This window comes from Macrotis lagotis, chromosome X, assembly GCF_037893015.1.
Source record: "Macrotis lagotis isolate mMagLag1 chromosome X, bilby.v1.9.chrom.fasta, whole genome shotgun sequence".
NCBI classification, from domain to species: domain Eukaryota; kingdom Metazoa; phylum Chordata; class Mammalia; order Peramelemorphia; family Peramelidae; genus Macrotis; species Macrotis lagotis.
Genome location: NC_133666.1, coordinates 281151980 through 281177788, shown reverse-complemented (window position 1 = coordinate 281177788; position 25809 = coordinate 281151980). Strand labels below are relative to the sequence as shown.

The 25809-nt window shown below is 34.9% G+C and overlaps 1 pseudogene; it reads right to left on the bottom strand.

Moving 5' to 3' along the window:
* Positions 1–436: 436 nt before the first annotated feature.
* LOC141499038 (zinc finger CCCH domain-containing protein 15-like) overlaps positions 437–25809 on the bottom strand; it is a 39959-nt pseudogene continuing 14586 nt past the window's right edge.

Genomic DNA, 25809 nt, shown 5'->3' with positions numbered 1-25809 from the left:
ACACATACTTATGCACATACACACATGCATACACATTACCCCCCCCACACACACAGAGGAAATCAAATCACTCATTAAAAAGATATAGCTTTAATAAGAGGTATTTTCAATATGTATGTTGAACTTTGTAATAACATATGCTCTATGAAACTCACAAGTTGGAAAAAAACAATTATACTTCCTACTTCAATTATTTAAAAAATCTTTTCTGTATTGTCCTTTATTTTTCAGGTTACTTATAACTTATTCTGAATTTACTATGATGTAGTCAAGGTTAGAATAAAAGTGATGTGGTTGGAGGAAGGGCTCCCTCCCAAAATCAGTGTGAGGAAAACATAAACATCCTGTTTAAGAATTATAGGCAGGAGAAAAAAAATTAATAGAGTCAATTTCAATTCATGTGAGCTGACAATTTTTTTTAATCTGACTTGTTTGATCATTCCTCTAAAGCAAGTGTGTTTAATGTTTTTAGCTCATTTAAATCCTTTCTAGTAAAAGAGTTTTCATCAGCAGAAGAAGCACCAATAACTATTTTCCTGTTCTCTTTATTATATTCTTCCAAGTCACATTGTTTCCATTTTTGACCCCATCTCCTGAAGTATCACTCAATTTGTTATCATCCTTCTCTACTGGAGTAGATGTACTGAATCTATCAAGAATGAACACAGTAATACCAGTCTCATCCACTTGCTTTGGGATATGCTGGCTCAAATAGGTATCTTTTACTATTTTTTTTTGCAAGGCAATGGGGCTCTTTGCCCATGATCACACAGCTAGGCAATTATTAAGTGTCAGAGGCCTCATTTGAAGGACTTGTGCTCTCTCTCCACTGTGCCACCTAGCTGCCCCTATATCATTTATTCTTACTAGATCTTCAACCTCATGACTACCTGTACCTTCAGTGTAGCATGTATCATTTGATTCTTCACCACCATCACCCACCAGCTCAAAACAAAATTCAAATATTTCATGTCTATTGATCACTAATGGTTTTTCTGCCTTAAAGTCTGCTTTTTCTTCTTTCCATTTCTTGTTCGTGTCTATTGATCCTTTTCTTGGCTTTTTCTTTTCTTTATTGCAAAAAAGGGACTGTAAAGTGATTTTGGTATCATTTGGTCCTAAAACAGAACACTCTCTTCTTATTAGATCATCTAATGAAATTTCATCTTCCTTTTCTTCTTTCTTTTTATATTTTTTAATACAATACCAGAAAGAAGAGCATGAAGGGACATACAATTATCACTACTTGCAGGGCAAACCCCAAACCAGCAATATTTGTTGTTTTCAATAGCAACCTATTTGTTGACCATATTTAACTTGATGAGTCATAGCCTTGATGAACTTATATTGACTTGCTGCTTTCTTATTCTTCAAAGCAAGTTTTATCCTCAATGATTATCTCATTCCTTTTTAGCTCCACCTTCTTGTTGCCCCCAACTGAGCCTGTTTCTTGGGAGGCATGGAGGAGAGGGTCTGAGGAATGGGATATGGGAAGAAGACCACAGCAACCACCACTGCCCAGTCAATCATATAGTCTTCGGTTATGGTTAGAGATTAATACTTAACCGAACAAAAAAATAAAAGCAATTGTAGAAGAACAAGTAGCTATTTTTGATTAAATTGAATTGAAAAGCTGTTGTCTAAACAAAATTAAAGCATCTAGGATAAAAAAGGAAGCTGCCAATTGGGAAAGCACATGGATTCTTAAAAGGTGTTAATTTGACACCAAGTAAAGGAGAAATATAGTTATTCAGGCAAATGAATCATAAAATACAACCAAACTAGATAAATCAGAGTGAATAATTTCATTAATGTTTACTGAGCAAATTAATTACACCTACTCCATTTTGTATTATGCAAATGTAACTGGCATAACAGACAAAATGGATAAAAAACTGGTCTCAGAGTTAGAAGGCTATAACTTCAAATTTCAACTCAAGCACTCATTGTCTTTGTGGCCTCAGACAGTCAGTTCATTAATCAAGCTAAGGCTTGATGTTGCAGAATTGGTGATTATTAACAATGGTTAAGAAAGTTTATGCATCTAGAGTTTTTTTGGACCAATTAAATCACATCAGGGTCAAAAGAAATGCAATCTAAGGCTAAAAACTATTATATCAAAGACAGCCAGAAGGAAAAATTATCAGATAAATATTTTATTTACACATTGATTGTTGCCTTAAATTTTCACTTTTTAGCTACATGGTTTATCAGTACATCTACATAGTTTAAAAACCTGGATCAAAAGTGGAACCCAAAGAATTTTTTTCTACACATAGTGCTTTGAAAGATTTCAAATACAGCTAAAAAGAGCTTTCAAGCATTCAAGAAAGAACTTTTTAAAAATTTAATCAGAATGTGTTATTGTGAGTTTTTGAAACCTATATTTACATTGATATGAGAAATTATTTATATTGCAGTAATGCAAACACCCACAGTTTAGACATATATTAGCTATGTGTTACAACCGAGGGAGAAAGTTTCATCCCTTAGAGAATGTATTAACTTTTTCCAAGCCATTCTTTTTTTTTAACTTTTTTATTAAAGATTTTATTTGAGTTTTACAATTTTTCTCCCAATCTTACCTCCCTTCCCCCACCCCCATGAAAATCAATCTGTCAGTCTTTATTTTGTTTATATGTTGTACATTGATCCAAATTGAGTGTGTAGAGAGAGAAATCATATTGTAGGGTTCTGGTTTTTAATCCACTCTGCTATACATTTACATTTTAAGGGAGAGTTCATCCCATTCACATTCAAAGTTATGATAACTTATTCTTCATTGCCCTACATGTTATCTTCCCTCTGTTTGTATTTCCCCCCCTTTTCCCCTCCCTTTATCCATATTCCCCAGTATTTTGTTTCTGAATATCACCCCCTTTAGTGTATTTGCCCTCCTATATCACTCCCTCCCCTTTCTTTCCCCTTTCCCTTTTCCCTTTCCTTCCTTTTGTTAGTTCCCCTTTCCCCCTCCCCCTCCCTTTCTCCATCCCCACTCCCCTTTTCCCCTTTTAATACTTGAAAGGTTAGATGTTTTTTAAGTTTATTAAGTATGTGTAAGTTGACTTTAAGCCAAGTCTGATGAGAAGATTCATGTGTTTCTCATCTCCTCCCTTCTTCCCATATATAACCATAGGTATTTTGTACCTCTCAATGTAATGAGATCATTCAGTTCTCTCCCTCCTCCCATCTCTTTCCTGTCCCCCTTTTTGGAGGTAATGTTTTTAAAAATCATGCTATCTGAGTCATAGAAAATTCTGAGTATCTGTCACTTCTAGCTAAGTACATTCTATCTAACAGAGTTAAAATGCTTGAGAGTTATTAGGGTCTTTCTCCCAAGTGGGGTTAAAGCTAGTTACATCCCATTGACTAGTGGTGTCATGGATAGGTCATGAATGTCCATCACTTCTGGCTAGGCATATTCTCTCTGTTAGAGTTACAATTCTCAAGATTTATGAGAATCTTTTTCCCCATGCTGGTATACAGCCAATTTCAAGTTGTTGGATAGCAGTTTTTTTTTCTTTTACTTTTACTGCCTCCCCCTTTTTTTTCCTTTTCATGTGTCTCTTGAACCTCCTGTTTGATGCTCAAATTTTCTATTTAGCTCTGGTCTTTTAATCAGGAATTTTTGGAATTCTTCCATTTCATTAAATGTCCATCTTTTTCCCTGGGAGAGAAGGATCAGCTTTGTGGGATAGTGGATTCTTGGCTGCATTTCAAGCTCCCTTGCTCTTCGAAATATCTTGTTCCAGTCCCTTCAATCCCTTAATGTTGATGCAGCCAGGTCCTGCATAATCCTTACAGTGGATCCTTCATATTTAAATTGTTTCTTTCTAGCTGCTTGCAGGATTTTCTCTTTTATCTGATAGTTCTGGAATTTGGCCACAGCATTCCTTGGTATTCTCATTTTAGGATCTTTTTCTGGTGGGGATCGATGTACTCTTTCAATAACTACTTTGCCCTCCAATTCCATGATATCAGGGCAGTTTTCCATCACTAGATCCTATAATATTAAGTCCAGGCTTTTTTTTCTCTTCAATGTTTTTAGGAAGTCCTATAATTTTCAGGTTGCCCCTCCTTGATCTATTCTCGAGGTCAGTGGTTTTGTTGATGAGGTATTTTACATTTGCTTCTATTTTTTCTATTTTTTGATTTTGTTTAACAGACTCTTGCTGTCTCCTGGAGTCATTAGTTTCTGTAGACTCCATTATTTTTGGGGGGGAGGAGTTTTCTTCATTAACCTTTTGCAACTCTTTTTCCAATTGGTCAATTCTACTTTTGAGAGAGCTTTCCATTTGACCAATTGAGGTTTTGAGAGTATTATTTTCTTTTTCCATTTGCCCAATTGAGAATCTGAGAGAATTATTCTCATTTTGTATTTGTCCAATTGTATTTTCAAAGGATTTGTTTTCTTGGGTTTCTTTTGCCAAATTTTCCAATTGATTTTTAAACTCTTTATTTCTTTAAGGGAGTCTTTCTGTGTTGAAGATCAGATCATATTCTCCTCAAAGGTTCTAGGTCTCTCTGAGTTAGGGTCTTTTCCTTCTAAGAATTTTTCTATGGATCCACCTTTCCACTGATCCTTCTTTGTTTTGCTAAGACCTTGATTTGAGAAGGGGCTGATTCACAGGGGTTTGGTGTTGGGATTGCTAGAGGCTTTAATCACTGAGTGCAATTTCTCTGACTGGCCAGTAGGAGGTGCTGGTTGCTTTCTTTGGCGTATCTGTGACCTTGATTGAGGCCTTCTCCCTTAGCTTGAAGGGAGGGGTTGGAGCTATTGAATCCTTTTGCCTTCAGTCAGTGGTGGGCTTTAGTCATCCTTCTCCCTATTGTCAGCTGGGTTGGTTCTTCTGCTCATACACCTGTTCCTGAAGCAGAATTAGTCTGCAATTGTTTGTTCCGGGAAGAGGCCTCAGCCACAATGGAGGAGCAGACTCAGAGTTCCTCAGACCAGAGGAGCCCAGGGATAATGTCTGCAGCTCTCCTGCACTGGAACTCTCCACCCCCAGCCCTATCAACTAGCTGCAGAGAGTCAGCATGCCTCTGCTCCCTAGTTGACTCAAGCCCCCATGATCTAGCCCCACCGCTGATCCAGCAGGTCCATCTCTTGGGCCCTCAGACTCCCTGGCTCCAATTCAGCCACTAATCTGGCTGATCCGGGGTTGATCTGCCCTCTGTGCCCGGACTTGCCCGCCCAAAGCTGCAGAAGACAAATCCTGAGGTAGATGTTTTTTCTTTTGGGTTTTGTGGGTCGGATTTCTGTTAAGAAGTTTGTTTCATACGATAGATGGGGAAAGATCAGGAGACTTTAGAACTGTGCCTGTCTTCTCTCCACCATCTTGGCTGGAAGTCACCTCGAGCCATTCTTTAAGTTGGCATGCTAGACCATAATGTAAGTGAGAGGTAGCCTAAGGCCACAAAAAAATCAAAAGACATAGGTTCAAATCTCAGTCATTTATTCGGCAAGGCCTATGGCAAGTCATATACTCTATGGACTTCAGTTTCCTAATCTGTAAAATGCAAAATTACCTCTAAACTTTCTTATCTATGCCTATGACATTATGATTATTTATGTCATAATCATTTTAGTAAGTAAATAAGGCTGAGTCTGTGTTTTCTCTCCTAAGAAGTGAAGGGTATTTACCAGTAGAGGAAGATGTTCTCTTCCAATACTTTGCTCCAAGTGCTCTGCATTGTCCCTTTCTTTCACATACTCTTCTGGTGGTCCTGTTGTAGCTCTTTTTCCTATTCAAGGTTGCTATCACTCTTCATTTTAACTTGTAGTCACCTAGATATAAATATTGAGAGATAAAGAAAGTGAATATTTTGTTTGATTTGCTCTGAGCTCAAAACCTCTAGGATAACTTTGAATAATGAGCTCTTCTAGCAATGGTCCTAGCATAACATTAGCTAAAATGACAGGTGCCTTTTTTCTCAGACTTTTGTGGGAAAGTTTGAGATAGATGGGGTAGAGCACTCCAAATCTCACTTTTTCACAATTAAAAAATTTGCCCTGTGATTATTCCATTAAAGAATATAATCTCTAAAATATTTATATAGGAAAAAAAAGAGTGTAATCTATGAGATACTTGTGTAGGTAGCAAACTAGATTTTTAATCATAGCCCTCTTTCTAAAGTACCACTTGTGCTTGAAAAACTTAGAGCAAACATGAATCTTCTCTCCCTTGCTCCATGTGTGCAGGTATGGTTTTGTTGTCCTAAATATTCCTCACAAACACAAAGATCTCTGGTGCCTCTGTGTCTTAAGATTTTCACTAAGTTGTAACCTTAAACTATTACTGCTGAGAATAAACCATCCCATCCAAATTTCACTAATAACCCTTCCTTTGATTCTTGTAAGGCAAAATTGAAAGACAATGTAGCATACTAGATGGAAAATGGGCCTTGAAGTTAAGAAACCCTGGTCTTAAGTGTCCCACCCTTAATAGGTATTAGTTCTAAAAGGACAAAGTCTTCCTGTGTTAGCTTGGCAACCTGCCAGTGCCATATGAAGTTCAGTAATATAAGATAAACAGAAGGTACCAATCTATATTAACTGAGGTAGCTTCCTTTCCATGAGTTTACTCTAACAGAAAATCAAAAGTCCCAATAAAAATTGATTATTTACTAAAAATAAGATAATTAAAATTGATTTGTAAATCTTTTGAATTCAAATATTCTTCAATAGGAAAAAAAAGTATGATTTCATAGTTTTTTTGACCTAATAAGTTCATGCTATCTAGCCTTCACAGTAGAAAGGCAATCATTTTATTCCTTCCTAATTGATTCCTTATTTTTCTCTCTCTCTTCAAAAACTCTTCTAGTCTGTCTCTTCTTTCACACACCTTCCAACATTGTCTCAGTTGATAGCCTTTTGTATCTTACCAAGAAAATTAAAATTATTTACCATCTGCTCCCTCTTCTATTCTCTTTATCTCAAAGTTCTTTGACATCATCTTCTACTGTCTTTGCCTTTTGTGGCCCTTCTTACCAAGGTTAATCCTCTATATGTTCCCTTTATTCCATTATATCCTTTTCCAACAAATTTTCCCTCACTTATCCTACCCTTCAGCTACTCCATATCTGCTGATTCCTTCCTTCCTTTCTTCAAACATACATATCTCTCCATCCTTAAAAAACCTTTCTAGCTTTTCTCCTTTTTTAGTTAAACTTAGAAAATCTGTCTTTACATGTTGCTTCTATTCCCTGCCTTTCACTCCTCAACAATCTGGTTTTCAACCTCATTACTCAACCAAAACCCACTCCCTCCAAAGTTACCAGTGGCCTCTTACCAAATATAGTGCTCAATAATTTTTTTCAGACTTCATATTATTTGAATGCTCTGCTGCATTTGACACAGTCTCTCAATTGATATGCTCTCTCTCTAAGATGTCATTGCACTGTTCTATCATGGTTCTTTTATATGTCTGACCATCCTTTCTCAATTTCTTTTACTGAGTCATCACACATATCATATCCTTTATCTTAACTTTTTCCTATGCTATTGGTGACTGCTCCCATGGATTTTATTATTGTTTTTATGCAAATAATGTATAGACCTGTATTCTAAGTTTTCCTCTCCTGAAATTCAATGTCTCCCTATTGGACATTCCAAAATGGATGCCTCACAGACAACAATATGTCTAACATGGAACTTATGTTTCCTCTCAAACTTACAACTATTCTACCAAAAGCATTACCATTCTTATAGTTTTTCAGATTCATAACCTCCACATAATCCATAACTCCTCATTCTTTTTAAAATCATGTTTTATTTGTTGCCATATTTTTTACTTCTGCAACATCTATTTCATCCAACCCCTTCTCTCCACTCCCATAGCTATTACTTAAGTTCAAACCCTCATCACCTCTTGCCTAAATTATTTCAACAGTCTACCAATTGGTCTGAAGGCTCTCCTCACTTCTATCACCCACACCCTTTTCAAATAACACTAACCATGTCATTCTGCTAATTAATAAAGACCATTGACTACATATTGGCTCTAAGAAAACAAATAAACTTCTCTTTTTGGAACTCATATTCTGACCAATCTATTTTTCCAACATTATTGTACATTATTCCCTTCCCATAACCTGCAATTCAACCAAACTGGCATCCAGTCTGTTTCTCATATGATATTTGATTTCCTGTATCAATAATTTGGCATTGCCATTTCCTATGACTGAAATATGCTTTCTCATTCCTCAACTTTGACTCATTGAAATCTTTTCTTTCTTCAAGGTGAAATTTAAGTACCCCCTTCTCCACATTCTTTCCTAATTCTCCCACCCCCAATACTATTATCCTCCTTTGCCCTACCACCCTGCATTTAATCATATTATATTTCTTTGTCTTTTTTTCCTCTTAGCACTTAGTCTGTATATATTTGATAGGTAATTTTTAACCTTATAAGCTTATAAGTTGTTTCATTCTAGGTATTTATATCTTCTATATGTCTAGTACTATTTATGCCTGACTGTAGTGGAGCTTTCCAAGATCATACTGGACATATCAGCCACAGAGGGGTATCAATAATTTCACTGATCTTCTTCAACTATGAAAGACAAATTACAACAACAACAACAACAATTTTTCACTTGGTTGCTTGATGATATTGACCAGAGAGGAAGCTTCTTATATCCCCATATGTATATATATATTTGTGTGTGTGTGTGTATATATATATATATATATATATATATATATACAAATACTTAAATGTATGTATCTCTATCTCAATTCAGTTTGGAAATGCAGGGATGATTCATGAGAGTGGCCCCATTATGATCAACACAGGAGCTTTGACCTGGGGTAGTTCACCTCTCTTTAGGCAACCTGATGGCCCATCTGATCCTAGGCACTCACCATTTTGATGTCAACTTTAGGGTGTATATTTGATTGAATTAACCTACTGAAGTTCAGAATTTTTGAACTTGAGAGATGGCAGATCCAGACTCCTTGATAGCAGGGTTACAAGATTATATCATTAGGTAGGAAGTTTCAAATATTCTGTGCTTTAAAACAAAACCAATACTATTGTCCTCCTTGGAGGACTGGAAAATGCCACTTGTTTCTGCCTTTTTCCACCTTCATCTTCTTCTATCCCTTTGCTCCCTGACTAATAATTTTTTTTGCATTTTAATAGTATTTTATTTTTTCAGTTACCTATGAAGAATTTTCAACATTCATTTCTGTGAGATTTTGAATTCTAAATGTTTCTTCCTCCCTCCAATCTTTCCCCCTCAATAGGTTATACAAATACAGTCATATTAAGCATCTTTCTATATTAGTCATGTTGTGAAAGAACTACTGTTTCCACATCTCTTCTGTCTGCTCAGTTAATCACAGGGGAAGAAAGAATGCTCAGCTCAGGGATCTATGAATTCCCTATGACCTGGCATCAAGATGCAGAAAGTATTAAAGGAATACAATATCTACTCCAGAAAAGGGTCTGTCATGGTCAGTTTTTACTGGTTTTCAGGTCTCTAGATGCAGATTCTAGGTTATAGGTTCATTAACCAGCAAGGAGAGGTGCCTTGCCAAAGGTCACCCAGATAATAAATAGGAGAATCCAAATTTGAATGTAAGTCATTTGGCTACAGATTCATTGTTCTTTCTACTATACCATTTCTATCAATAGCACAATGATTCACCTAATCTGTCATGTTACTTTTCTTGTTTAAAAAAAACTTGGCATTATCTTCGAACCATTCCTTTCTCTTACTTTTTATATCTAATCAGTTATCATTGCTTATGGACCCCCACAGGATCTCTCATTTCCATCTCCCACCTCTTTTCTTACCATACCCTCTTAGACAACTGCAATAACCTCTTAAGAGATCTTAGCCCCCCTCCCCTCAGTGTGTCATCTATTCCATTACTAGAATCATCTTTCATAGGCATTGACCTAAGCTTGTTATTTATGTACTCAAAAATCAAAAACTCTTTAGAGTCCACTAATTCAGTCTCAGACTCCTATGCTTCACTATCAAGAGTTTCCGTCATTTGGAACCAGCAATGAAGAACTTCTGTAATTTGGAACCACTATGCCTTTTTTCTTTTTTGGTCATTTTCAGTTTATTGCAGGTTTTTTTTACATTAAATTGACACATTATCTTCATTTAGTGAATGGTGTTTCATAATAAAGTAACATAGTTAAGAAAAACTAATAATATAGTGACTTCATTTAAAGTTAATGTAACATTTTACATCTTTAATTTTCCCCCAGAGAGGGTTTTTTGCTTATTCCCCATAGCATTAAGAAAAAAGATGATTTTAATAAATTTGCAAAGCCAAGCAAGATAAATCACCCCATGACTATATGCAAAAATATGTATGTATGATACCACACACTAAATCCATTATCACTCTGTCATGAATAGCATGTTTTTTATCAATCCTCTGGAATCATGGATGGATATAAATAAAAACTTTCAACATTGTTTGTTTTTATAATGCCTTTGTCAGTGTATAAATTGTTCTTTTGACTCTGCTCATTTCATTCTTCATTAGTTTAAAAAATTCACCCAAACTATGTACTTTATATTGTAGATAATATAAATTATTCTTTTGGGTCTGTTCACAATGTAACAATTCATTTAAGTCTTTTAAGACCCACCTAAAACCCCACATTCTATAGGAAAATCCTTCCCAATATTTATTTCAAGTGCCTTTCCTCTGTTGATTGTCCAATTTATCCTGCATATGTCTTGTTTGTACATACTTGTTTGCATCTTGTCTCCCCCATTAGAAGGCATGCTACTTGAAAATAGGAACTATGTCTTGTCTTTCTTTGTATCTCAAGTCTATCACATGGTAAGCTCTTTTTATTTTATTTTTTGCAATCACATGCAAAAATAGTTTTCAGTATTCATCCTTTTGTAAGCTTTTGAGTTCCACATTGGTCTAACACCCTCCCTTCCATTCCCCTCCCCATGGAAGCAAGCAATCTGATATAGGTTGTACATATACAATTATGTTTAACACATTTGTATATTAGTCATTTTGTGAAAGAAGAATTAGAATGAAGGGGAAAAACATAAGAAAGAAAAACATAAAAGAAGTTTTAAAAAGTGAACATAGTATTCTTTGCTCTGCATTCAGATTCCATAGTTTGTTTCTCTTCCCTGCCTCAGGTCTTTTAGGATTGTCCTTGATCACTGAATTGCTGAGAGATACTACATTCATCATAGTTGATCATCTCACAATATTGCTGTTAATGTGAACAATGCTCTCCTGGTTCATCAAAAAAAAGCATTGTACACCCTAACAGCAACATGGAGATGATGAACCACCTTGATGGACTTGCTCATTCCATCAGTGCAACAACTAGGGACATTTGGGCTATCTGCAATGGAGAATATCATCTGTATCCAGAGAAAGAATTGTGGACTTTGAACAAAGACCAAAGACCATCAAATTAGAAAAAAAATCCCATTATCTTATTATGTAATTTTGCTATCTCATAATTTATTGTGCTTCCTTAAGGATATGATTTCTCTCTCATCATATTCAACTGAGATCAATGTATACCATGGAAACAGTGTAAAGACTAATAATATCTTCTGTGGGGGTGGGGGGAGGGAAGCAAGAATGGGGGGAAATTGTAAAACTCAAATAAAATATTTCTAAAAAAACTACAAAAAATTGCATACTTAAAAAAAACACACAATGTTCTTCTGGTTCAGGTCACTTCACTCACCTTCAATTCCTGCAAGTCTTTTCAGACTTTTTAAAGTCTGGTAGCTCATGATTTCTTACAGAACAATAGTAATCCATCACATTCATATACCATAATTTGTTCAATCATTCCCCAATTGATAGATATCCCCTCAATTTCCACTTCTTTTTCACTACAAATATTCTTGCTCTGAGCACTTTTGTAGTAGATCTTTTCCCCTTTATTTTATGATTTCTTTGGGATATAGACCTAGTAGTGTATTTTCTGCATCAAACATTATGCAGTTTTACTGACCTTGGGCATAGTTTCAGTTTGCTTTCCAGAATGGTTGGATCAGTTCATAACTCCACCAACAGTGCACTAGTGTCCAAGTTTTCCTACATCCCCTCCAACATTCATGACTTTTTTTACCTCATTTTCATCTTTTAGTCAATCTGATTGGTAAGAAGTGGTACCTTAGAGTTGTTTTAATTTGCATTTCTCTAATCGATAATGATTTGGAGCATTTTTTCCTATGAGTTATCAGATAGCTTAATTTATTCATCTGAAAACTGCCTGTTCACAAATATCCTTCTACCATTAATCAAGTGGAGAATGACTTGAATTCTTAGAATTTTGACTCAGTTCTCTATATACTTCTGACATGAGTCCTTTATAAGAAACACTAGATGTGAAATTCATTTAGCAGCTTTCTGCATTCCTTCTAATCTTGACAACATTGATTTGATTTGTGCAAAACCTTTTTAGTTTAATGTAATCAAGAACATTCATTTTGTTTGGTCAGAACCTCCTCCCCTCTCCATAGATATAAAAATAGACTATTTCTTCTTCTCCTAATTGCTTTATGGTACCACCCTTAGGTCTAAATCATGTACCAATTTCATTGATGTCTTGTGAATGTGAGATATTGGGCTATATGTAGTTTCTGCCCTACTATTTTCCAATTTTCCCAGTAATTTTTGTCAAATGGTGAGTTCTTAGCCCAGAAGCCAGATTACTATAGTCAGTTACTATTATTGTACCTAATGTATTCCACTGATTTACTTCTCTATTTCTTAGTGAGTACTAGAGAGTTTTGATGACTGTTACTTTAAAATACAATTTTAGATCTGGTACAACTAGCCCACCTTCCTTTACATTTCTTGACCTTTTGTTTCTCTAGATAAATTTCATTGCCATTTTTGTAGCTCTGAAAAGGAGATTTTTGATTAGCTTGATTGGTTATGGCACTGAATAAGTAATTTAATTTAGGTAGAATTCTCATTATTTTGTATTAGCTCAATCTGTCCGTGAGGAATTGACGTTTTTCAAATTGTTTAGATCTGACTTTAGTTTCTGAAAAGGTTTTGTGATTGTGTTCATATAGTTTCTGAGTTTGTCCTGAGAGGTTTGTCCACACTTACTTTAAATGGAACTTTTTTTCTATTTTTTGCTATTGTGCTTTGTTGGTAATATATATAGAAATGTCAATGATTTGTGCCTACTTCTTTGCAGTTGTTGTTTCAAATAGTTTTTTAAATTAATTTCTTTGTTCTCTAAGTATATTATTATATAAACTGTAAAGAGTGAGTTTTGTTTCCTCATTGCCTATTCTGATTCATTCAATTTCTTATTCTTATCTTACTGCTAAAGCTAACATTTCTAATACAATATTGAATAATAGTGATGAAAATGGGCATCCATGTTTCACCCCTGAGTTTATTGGGAAATTTTCTATCTTATCCCCATTACATATAATGTTTGCTGAGTTTTAGATAGATACTGCTTATCATTTTAAGGAAAACCCCATTTGTTCCTATCTTCTCTAGTGTTTTTGATAGGAACATCTACATATTTTGTCAAAGGCTTTTTCAACATCTATTGAGAAAATTGTTTGATTTCTGTTAATTTTGCTATTGATGTGGTTAATTATGCTGATTATTTTCCTAATCTTGAACCATTCTTACATTCCTGGTATAAATTCTACTTTATTACAGTGAATTATTCCAGTGATAACTAGCTGCAATCAATTTGCTAATATTTTACTTTAAACTTTTTCAATAATATTCATTAGGGAGATTGTTCTATAATTCATTAATTAGTTCAGTAGTTTTCTTACCTTCAATTTTATTAATTTCTTTGATTTTTCAGAATTTCTAGTTTGGTATTTTATAGGGAATTTTTAATTTGTTCTTTCTCTAGTTTTTTAATGATATGTACAATTCACTGATCTTCTCTTTCTCTATTTTATTTGTATGAGCATTTACAGATATCAAATTCCCCAAATAACTGCTGTGACTACATTCCACAAGTTTTGGTATGATGCTTCATCATTGTAATTATCTGGAATGAAATTGTTAATTATTTCTGTGATATGATATTTGATCCACTCATTCTTTGTATTTAGATTATTTAGTTTCCAATTAATTTTTAGCTTATCTTTCCATGACTCTTTCTTAAATGTAAAGTTTATTGTATAATAATCAGGAAAGGATGCATTTAAAATTTCTGCTTTTCTGTATTTGATTGTGAGATTTTGGGGCCCTAATAAATAGCCAATTTTTGTGTAGGTGCCATATAACACAGAGAAGAAGGTATATTTCTTTCCCCATTCAATTTTCTTTAGAGGTCAATCATGTAACTTTTCTAAAATTCACCTTCTTAATCAAGGTCAGATAGCTAGTAAGTGGCAGAATCAATCGAACTCAGGACCCATGACTTCTTTTTTATTTTGTGACTAGACTTATCTAACTCTAAGAGAGGTAAGTTGAAGTCCCCCATTATTATAGTTTTGCTCTCTGTCTTACTGTAATCTGTTTAGCTTCTCCTCTATGAATTTGGATGCTATACCACTTGGTCAATATGTGGTTAATAAACATATTCCTTTATTGTCTATGGTACCGTTTAGGAAAAAATAGTTTCCTTCCTTTTCTCTTTTAATTAGATCTATTTTTGCTTTGCATGGTAGACTCTTAATGCTGACATATTTTTACATAAAAGATCTTTTCCTCTTTTTTTTGGTTATAGGTCTAACACTGGTACAACTGGATCAAAACTGGATCACACACTGTTTATTAATTATTTGTGTATATTCCAGATTATTTTCCAGAATGATTGCAACTATTCACAAGTACACCAGCAGTTCATCAATGTTTCTGTTTTCCCAAAACCCTTAAAAAAATGTCCAATATTTGAGGAATGATTGCATAAGTTGTGACATGGATGTGTGGTGGAGTACTATTGTACTGTAAGAAATGAGGAGATCATTTTTAAGACATAGGAAAGAGCATTTGAATATTTTTATTATCCTTAGTTCTGCCTTCTCAGGCCAAATAGAACAAATTTATACCTTCCTTCCCCCAAATAATGATCTTTCAAATATTCAGAGACAGATTTCATGTTCTCTCTTTCAATGTTCTTTGCTCAGGTTAAACATCTCTACTTTTTCTAGTTAAACAAACACACACTTTTTTTCTAATTCACATATACACACAAAAACACACACACATATACATACACACAAACACACACACACACACACACACACACACACACACACAGAGCATGGATTCAAGACCCTGCTAGGTAACCATTCACAGGATCCTCTCTCTTCTTTGGTAATAGTCTTCCTACAATGAGATTTCTGGACGCTACTTTGCTAGCTAGACACCATGCTCTAGATGTGTTCTGGCTAGGGCAACTTATCATTTCCTTGCTCTGTGCATGATAGTTCTATTAATGTAGCCCAAAATTGACTTAAGGTTTCTGGTATCCACATGACAGAACTGATTTACATTGATCTTACCTTTTACTAAAACTCCCAAGTGTCTTTCATATGTATTGCTGTCTACTCACATCTCTCCTACTTCCCACTTGGACTTTTAATGACTCATCCTTCAGATGCCTCCTGGGGAGTGAGTGGTCCTTTTTAGAATCTAGATATGTAATAGCAAAATGCTTTACACATACAACTTTAATAAGAATCAATACCCACACACTCTCTGGGAAGAGTCACAAGTCATTAAATGTATTTGGAATGGGGAGTGGGTTGGGGCATATCTACTCTATGGAACCCAGATTATGGTGATCAATTGTGACAATACCATGTGCCTTGATAACAGAGATGCCACTACATAGAGGCAAAATCAGGGACACCAAGAGATTCCAAAGAGATTTGAACAATTCCAAAAGATCTCTCTGCCTCACTGTTATGATAATTGAAATTTCCACCAAGGGAAATCTCAGACTTATCCACAAGTAAAACAATATATGTGCAAGTTAAGCAATGTATGAATATTTTTACCTAGGTTAGGTATGTTACTTGAGAACTAAATAATATGCAAAGAAGGTTACTGCTATATTTGGAACATACCTGACTCCCAAGTTGCTCAGAAACTTATGTCAGCTTGGGGATCCCAAATGTTTTTAGAGAGAATACAGGGAACTCTGTTCAGATCACAGATAAGCATGGTTAGAACTCTGGAGGGGAGAAGAGAGCAAAGAAAAGGAGAGCAAAAAGATTTGATTTATATAGCAAAAGGAAGGGAGGATATAAATAATACCCATGATGGAAATTATATAGTTTTTCTTGACTTCTGCAAAAATTTCTACATGTGGACTATGTCTCACTGCCCTCTGCTGGGTAGATTGGTCTAACTCCTTCATTCTGCATTGGTCTTTGGCATTGAGCTTACTAAGCCACATCAGAACTAACAAGTGAAAAAGCTACTTCTCCAGTTTCTCCCCTTTTGGGATAAAGAAGTTAGCAGAATTAATTCTTCTTGTTAGTTTTCTCTTCCTAATATACCAGAGTCCCAAAGTCCATTGGCCCGGGACTCTCACCTCTCTCCCTCTTGCCCTCTCTACTTGACCCTTCTCACTGATCTTCCCCAATAGGGAGGACAAGGTCCCATACCACTGGGCTCTGGGACATGGTTTTACTCTTAAAGCCTAAGCAGCCGAAAAGCCAAAATTAATTCCTACTCCATCCAAGAGGTCATCCCTGGAATATTCCAGCTCAAGGGATCTCTTCTTTCTTTGGACTTGTATTATATCTAGACTCAGTATTACATATTTTCACACTTAATTAATCTTTAATTGTTCCACATGAGTATCTGGTCTCCTAACTGGACTACTATAGAGAAGAAACCATACATTATATTTTTCTGTTCCCCTTAGCATTTAGGCCACAAAGTAGGTAGTGCTTGACCTCCCTTTCTGAGCTCCTATGCTCAATCCAAGCAACTCCTCTTTACACACATATATGCACATGCACGCAATACACACACACACACACACACACACACACACACAAACACACACCAGGTGATCAGTTTCCAACCCTGCAGTTGCAGAAAGCTTTACAATACAGAGCCTAACCCAAGTATGTTCATCCTAGAGAGTGGTTTATCAAGCAAATAATTCACATATACACACTTGTTTGCACTCACACTCATCTGTCCTTCCCTCAGGGCCAACGATCTCAGTTGGGTATTAGAATATAATCAGTTTTTCATTCTCATATGTAAGAGACTATGCTTTCTTTTGTCCTCATCCCAAGGGTCATTTGTATTTTTAAAAAGAATTTTTGTTAACCTCAATGAATCTCTAATTGCCAAAACTTCATGCTGTGACAGTAAAATGAAAAATCTCAAGTAGTGTGGGTGGAGATATTTTTGGACAGAGAGGGACTTCTTCAGTCACAGGATATGTTATCATCTACTCTGGAGTTATACAAGATCATCCCTGCCTAATACTAGGCATTTTAAAGAAGGCATCAAAATACTTATTGATTGATTGATTTGAAATATCTTTTTGTGAAGATCAGCCTTCTCTGAGGAAATTTAATCACATATCAGATGTTAAAGAGTCAGAGATTTTCTAAAAGTCTCTATATATCCTCCTTTCTAAAATTCTCCTGAAACAATAATTAGTGTCATTCCTATTTATAATAACTGAAAACTTAGTTTCTGATTTTGAAGTAAGCAAAAAGGGAAAAATTGGACTAGAAAGACAGAGGCAAGGCAAGGCAAAAAGTATTTATTAAGTACTATCTGCCTGACACTATGCTAATCATGGGAAACAAAAATACAAGGAAAAATAAAGACAATCTCTGCCCTCAAAGAACTTACATCCTAAAGAGGGAAGACAACAAACTAAAGAAAACTGAAAGGGAACTGAGGGTCTAGGAGGAATTATAGTTCTAGATCTGATGGAGGAGCATCATCTAGTACAATCCCCTTATTCTACAGATTGGGAAACTGAGGCCTAGAAAGGGCAAATTCTCAAGGTCATATAGCTAGTAAGTGGCAGAATGGATCAAACTCAGCACCCATGACTTCAAGTTCATCACTCTCAAATTGCTTTCATATTATGCAGGATCAGCAGCTTTGTATGTATATTTATCTGTATCTATAGCAGATGAAGAATATTACACTAACAAGAATTGTGAATTTTCAGGAAGTTAGAAGATTCTTGAGGGATGAAAAGTATATTTAAGGAATTACCACTTAGTCACTAAGGCATCATGGCTGGCACTGAATCTCCATTACTCATAATAATTCTTATGTAGCTTTGGAGAGTTGTTTCCATTATGGGTAAGTTTTGTAATAAGAAAAAAGCATATGTGTATGTGTATGTGTATAATTGCTAACATGGGGGAACTGGTAGATTTTAAATAACTCAAACCTTAAGTTTAAGATATATCAAAAGAGAATTTAGATAGCAATTAGTCAAAAGAGATATTACAGTCAAAGAATTTGTAATAGTCAGCTTTTGGTGGGGTAGGAGGGAAGGAAGAAAGCAAACTTGTGGGAGCTGTGAAAAATTTAATTAGAACATCCACAGGCATTACTACAATTTTTATCACTTCCATTGAGGAAATGACATGCAGGCCCACTAATATTGCCCTGTTATGCATGCATTATAAGGTTTCAGAGGGAAAAAATAATGCCACAGCAGTGCTCCAACTATTAGGATGTAAGGTGGTCTGTATACATGGCTACTGAAAAATGACAGATATAATGACCAAGCAACTTGTTAGTAATATTTGAAAGGTCATGGATGGTGGAGAGGTACTGTAGGCCTAAAGAAAGTCAAATGTCTTAACTTATAAAAAGAGTCAAAATGTGAATTTTGGGCTTTCAATTCCTGGAAAGATTCTAGAATATGTTATTAAAGAGGTGGTTTTTGAAGATCCAAAGAAGAAAATAAAATCACAAAAAGAAAGATGGACTTCATCTAGAAACAAGCTAAATCAGACTCACCCTTCTTTGACTGGGTTATTGTAAATATTGTTTACATAAATTTTGGTAGATAATTCAATAAATTCTCTAGGCCATTCTTTTGGAAACGGAGAGATGAGACTAAATGATACAATAATTGGATTTTATTGAATTAAAAGTTGACTAAAAGAAAGATGACATAAGGACCTGGTTACTAGGTTGATGTCCATGTAGAAAGAGGTCTATATTAACATTTAACAGTTTGATCAACATTTTACATAAAGATATAGGTAGAGTGCTTATTAACATTTCCAATTACACAAAATTAAAAGGAATAACTAAAATGTTGTTTGATAGAACTCAAAAAGATCTTGAGAGGCTAGAATGTTGGGTATGATTTAATAAAAGGTTTAATACTAACAAGATTTTATTATTTATATTAATAAAATTTAGTAATAAATCTAGGACACCTGGGCTATGCAGTGGATAGAGTACCAGATCTGGAATCAAGAAGACTCATCTTTATGAGTTCAAATCCTACCTCAGATAATTACTAGTTGTGTGATCCTGGGAAAGTCACTTAACCCTATTTGTCTCAGTTTCCTCATCTCTAAAATGAGCTAGAGAAGGAAATGGCAAAACACCAGTATTTTTGCCAAGAAAACCCCAAATGGGGACACAAAGAATTGAAAACAACTAAAGTAATTGAACAATAAATAATAAATCTAGCAATGTATGCATGTTTACAGAATTAACAAATATAGGTTTGATGTTTCTCCAGCTCATTTTATAGATGAGAAAATTAAGACAAATAGCACTGAATGACTTGACCAGGATCACTCAGTAAGTATGAAGTCAGGATTTGAACTCAGGAAGATGAATCTTCCTGAAATCCAAGCTTAGGGCTCTATCCACTGCTAGATGAAGTACTATATCCAAAGAAATGCCAGATCCTCTGATGCTCTGATTCTAAAAACCCATCCCCTATATGGCCCCATATACCTAAACACAAGCACTGACAAATAATCAGGTAATATAATGAGTAAAACACTGGAATTAGAATCAAGAAATCCTGTTCCTCTTGGTTTAATTGTCAACTGCTTCTGCTTCTAACTCATTGGTCTTGGATAAAATCCCTTCCTCATTTCTTAGTTTAAGTGCCCTATTGTGTAAAACAATGGAGTTGAATGACATCATTTTTAAGATCTACTTTATCACTAAGACTCTGACATCATATACTGCCCAAGTATCTTTGTAGCCCCAGCATTTTGTAGAGTGGCTGGCACAGAGCAGGTTCTTAATAAATACTCACTGATTGACTGAGTGGAATTCAGAAACCCTAATGTGAGAAATGTCTATTAGTGGGTATGTAAAGGATACATTGGCCAAAACCAACAAAGACCTATAAGAACACAATAAGAACATAAGAAACAACCAATGAATGGATGAAAGAAATACCTGTGATATATTGCTTTTTGGAGCCTCAATAAATTGTCTATGAAGCCAGCATCATTATATTTTGGCACACACTGCAAATACTTGATTGAAAATTTGTTGATAAAAATTCAGTTTTAAAGAATTGCTGCTTTTGGGATCTATCCTTGTTTTCTGAAGTAGAAGAGTCATACTGAGAATCTGGAAAAAAGGGGGGGGGAACCACAGAACTTAATAAAAAGCTATAAAGTTGTGACTAGATTCAGTTCCTGGTTTATTTTTTAATCTCTATGCAGGTCACATGTTTTGAAATGAAGAGCACATACTATAAATTACCACTTTTTAAAGTGTTTTCATTAAAATCTGTATATATTAGAATGATGAAAATAATAATGCAAAAGGTAAATGTAGTTGTCCATTGGACACTGAGAAAAATCAATGAGAAAAATGATTTATAATAAAAATAAGCCTCCAAGGGACTCAGACTCATTACATGGGCAATTAAAGGCACACATTCAAGTCACTAGGTTACAGTCTTGGCTTTTTAGTCATTCTAATTTATTAGTATTTAATTAACTCCAGGGGGTGGAGTCCCTGTTGTTACTCCTTGAATTTAATAAAATCACAGAGAAAATTATAAAACTAATTTGAAATGGAGAGGAAAAACCCAGTGAATGAAACTGAGCTAAATCCTCTCTCTTAGGACATCAATTTTATAATTCATTTGTGCTTAGCAAAGTTCTTCAGTTTTACACATTATTTAGATTGTTCTTTGCTCAGGGTTTTGGTGAACTCAGAACAATGAAAATGAGGTGGAATTAATCCCTTCCCACTTCTATTTAGGAGAGTCTAAAAAGTATCTTTTGTCAGACTTGCCCCCATAGGATGAATCAATCAACCAACACATATGTCCTAAGAGAATCCTGTCCAAATTTCATCTTCTATCATCACTCATTAATGATATTTCCCACCAAATGTCATTTTCTTGTATAACAGCTAAAATGATAAGTTAATGGATCTAGAATTCTCAATTTAGGAGGGGCCTCAGAGAATTTCTAGTAAAGCCAACCCCTCCCACCCACCCTTTTGTAGATAAAAAAAAAAATAAGGTAGAATAGCAAAATGCCTTTCCCAAGATCATATACTTGATAAATTATAGAATTAGGGTTGATACCTTATCTACTACTTTGTTGGATATCCTCATTAGCTGACTTGTGCATATTATACATTAATAAGAGAGTGTCAAATAAAACTGTCCCCAAGACATGTTAGATTGCATTACTTAGTAGATATATTTCTAAAAAGTCAATTTTAAATGATATTGAACTTTAAATGAATTAGGAATATCCACTATTTAAAATTGATTGTGGCCTTTGCAAATTAATTCCCTTTTCTAGGTCTCAGTTTGTCATTTCTTACATGAAATCTGAATCACCTCCAAAGTCCCTTCCTGATCCTCTGACTTCAAATTCAGAATTATTGTCTAATCACATTATTGTAACATAGATTAAAACACAGACCATTAATTCCAAATCCAGTGTTATTTGTTTTACTGCCATTTTTATACTTTCTGTTTTAATCATGTGTTTTGTTTTTATGTTATACTTACATATTACTTCCACTTTATGAGAAGTCTTGTGTAACAAAGTATAACAATTAACATAAACTAATAATATGAAGGTTTTGTGTAATGTTCATGGAACAGTTCACGTCTGTAACAGAAAGAAGGAGGAAAGAAAGGAAGGAAGGAAAGTGAGCAAGGGAGAGAGGGAGGGAGGAAGGAGGGGGAACGGAGGGAAGGAGGAAAGAGGGAAGGGGGAGGGAGAGAAGGAGGGAGGAAGGAGGGAGGGAAAGCAAATATTTTTAAATAAATATGCAATAAAGCAAAATAAATTCCCTCAAAGGCTGCACACAAAAATAGTCTTGTCTCATTCTGAATCCTATATCTATCTCTTCTCTGTAATGGATAGTCATTTTTCATCATCAGTTTTCTGGAATAACTCCAAAACCCAAAATGACATAGCCAAGGTCATACTACAAAGGAAGAGCTAGAGTCTAGTGCAGCAAAAATGTTACCTTTGTTTCAAACGTATTTCAACTGCTCCCCTTCTCCCAAAGTGTTTTATAGGACTACAACCCCTCAGAGATTTAGAGAAAAACAGGCCTAGAAGAGAATGAGAGAGAAGTCTGAGGATATTAGGAGGATATGGGCTGCACTCAGATCAGATTATTTAAACTAAGCCTATCTCCCTTCTCTATCTCCCACCTTCCAAACCTTTTCCCTTGATTACTTCACTTTACATTCCCTGATAGTACTATCTCTTCAATACCAATCCTTTTTTGTCCTCTCTTTTTACTGTGGTCTCTGGAACCCTTCTCTCTCTTATTGACAATCTCCCTCATCATCCTAGAGCTTTTCTTTTCATATTCTTTCCATTTTCTGGTAATCACTGAAATCACTCCAACTCAATGCCTTCTTCAAAGCCGGTAGCTCTGCTTCTATTCCATCTACCTCACTTAAATACAATTCCTGCCCAAGTCAAGATATGACCCTCATGATATCTTTGGTCCACTTCAAGAACAAAGGACCAAAATAAAAACAACAGTACTGAGACATGAGAAGTTAACATACTCCTTCCTTTCCACTGACACTTTCATATTATTATTTCATATTATTCTTTTATATTATATCAACCAGCTCTTTTGCTTTAAAGTTGAATCCAAACTGTCCAGATCCTTAGATGTCCAGATAACAGTCCCTTGACTTCAATGTTCAGTCTTTGACTCAAACTCTTTATTTCAATTCCTTCAAACACTTTAGCCTTCTATGTTCCTCAATGAAGGGGTCGTACCTTGAATCAAGTAGTTCTTAAAGTAGTCTCAAGTCACAAGTATGTTAGATTAAACATTCCATAAAACTATTCTCTACACACTAAGACTTCCATATTCCCCAACCCTATATCTTACTCCTTTGGGAATTGCTGTTTTTCTCTTAGGTTACCTTGAACCTTTCAATCTTGTATTATTTAATTTTTTAATTTGTTTCTGTATTATCTCCCCAACTAAACTAGAAAGTTCTTGAGACCAGGGCCATGCCTTACATCTATACTGTGAAACTCAAATACAAATAAAGGTCACTAATCAATGCATAAAGCTTAATTTTAAAAGGTAGCGTTATCAATGCTTTATATTATATTTTTATATTGTTAAATATTTTCTATCATTTAAATTGTATTCCAGTCACAGTGGGGAGCATTATCAGCCACATGTGTTTGACACTTCTGCCTTTTGCAATTTTGTATCCACTGAAGTGAGTAGTATCATAGTTTGCTTGTAACAGGGGAGGAATAAATAGTTTTAAATTTGATTGGATATCAGATATTCCTTAAATCAAATGGAGATTAAGGGAGCATCTTGAACTAGGGCCTCAGTCTACTTTTTTACGCCTAGATCCATGGTGCCTCTGCCTTTGGATACAAATTCTATTACTCCGCCACAATTGTCAGACACCATGGCAGATATCACATGGATCTTGACAAGACTCCAATGACCATGGACATCCGGGCCAGTCCTTCTCAGGGGCAGATGTGATTTAGAGTTAGTCTAGTTCATAGAAACAGATACCAAAATGAGATGAAGACTAAGGCATAGTTCTGATCAAAATCGACTTTTGCACAAGTATTTCAAAAAGTAAGCATCCTTCTGACCACAAAAAATACAAGAGATAGTTTGGATTCTAGTCTTGCCTCGACCCCAATAAGGGATATGACATGAACTTATTTAATCTCTCTAAATCTGACTATTAAAGAGGAAGGGCTGCCATGAAACTCTCATTTTTAGAAACTTTATTTTGGTATCACTATGTGATATACAATTTGGAATATGGTATGCAAATTATTGTTAAAGATGTATAGTATCTAAATTCAGAGATATAAAAATAACTTAATATCTTCTTCTCCTACTATCTCCTCACTCACCCTTTGCCCTATTAAAAAAACTAAACATTTAAAAATTGGTTTGATGTATATGTGAGGTTTTAGCTAACCTAGATACATTCTCAAATATTGTGTGCATCTTTCTGATTAGTAGGAGCAAGAGTCAACAAAAATTGCTAGTATTATGTTCTTCATGCACTTTTGATGGGGTCTTCATCTGCAGGTAGCAGCCTGGGACAAGTGGCAATGTTATTTTTTCAGAACTATCTTACTTAGTCATATTTGATGTTATAATAGAAATCTGGAAGCTAGTGCTGAAATATAAGACCAATACATAGGAAAACATAAACTATAAATGTTCTTGAAGACATTACCTGGAACCTATTACCTTCCAATTTTCTGTTTTGGAAATTGATCCTCTTAATGATGTATAAAGAGTTGTAGTTCATTACCATAGAGCACATGGCTGTATAAACATAATCAATCCAAATATGATAAAGACCTCATACAAGCACACACTCCCCAGAGAAATTCAACATACAGTCAAAAGTCTCCATGAGCATAGGAGCTGCCCTCTTTTTTGTAGAGGCAAAAAGGTAGAAGAAAAGTGGGTGCCCACAAATTGCAGAATCTAGACCAAACTATAATATATGATTGCAATGGAATATAAACATATAATAATATAAACAATAAAATGATGAATATGACAAAATCAGGGAAACTTGGGAAGCCCTGTATGAACTAAAGCAAATAAAGCAAACATTGTCCAACATGGCAAACGCATTAATACTGATTTGTTTTTTTAGATTATACTATAAAACTGATCATACCCTTTGACCCAGCAATACCATTATTAGGCCTCTATCCAAAAGAATTTTTTTTTAAATGGGGAAAGTACCACATTATCAAAAATATTTATAGTAGCAAATTTTTGTAGTGTCAAAAATTGAAAATTGAGGGGATGCCTATCAATTGAAGAATGGGTGAAGAAGCTGTGGTATATCAATGTAAAATGGAGTACTATTGCTCTATAAAAACCTTGAATCATCAGATTTTGGAGAAGCATGGAAAGAATTACAGGAACTGATGATGAATGAAAGGAGCAAAACCAACAGAATATTGTACACATTAATGTCAACATTGTGAGTTGATTAACTATGATGGATGGAGCTCCACTTAGCATTTCAGAGATCTAGAACCTGCTATGAACAATGCTATCCTCATCTAGAGGAAAACAAAAAAAACAACAAAAAATCCCCACAGAATCTGAATGTTCACTTAAAAAAAGTTCTCTTATTTTTTCCTTCCTATCCCATGGTTTTCTTTCTTTTACCTTAGTCCTAATACCTCATACACAAAATTACTAATATGTAAACATGTTAAACACAAGTGTATATGTATAACTTTTATTAGACTGTTCACTGCTAAGTGGAGAGAGGTAGGAAGAGAGTGTAATAGAAAAACATATAATTTGTAAATGTGGGGGCAGCTAGAGAGGGGCCTTAAGAGAGACTACAGGGAAGTCCATGTTTTTTTCAAAGAGTGAATTAGAGAGAA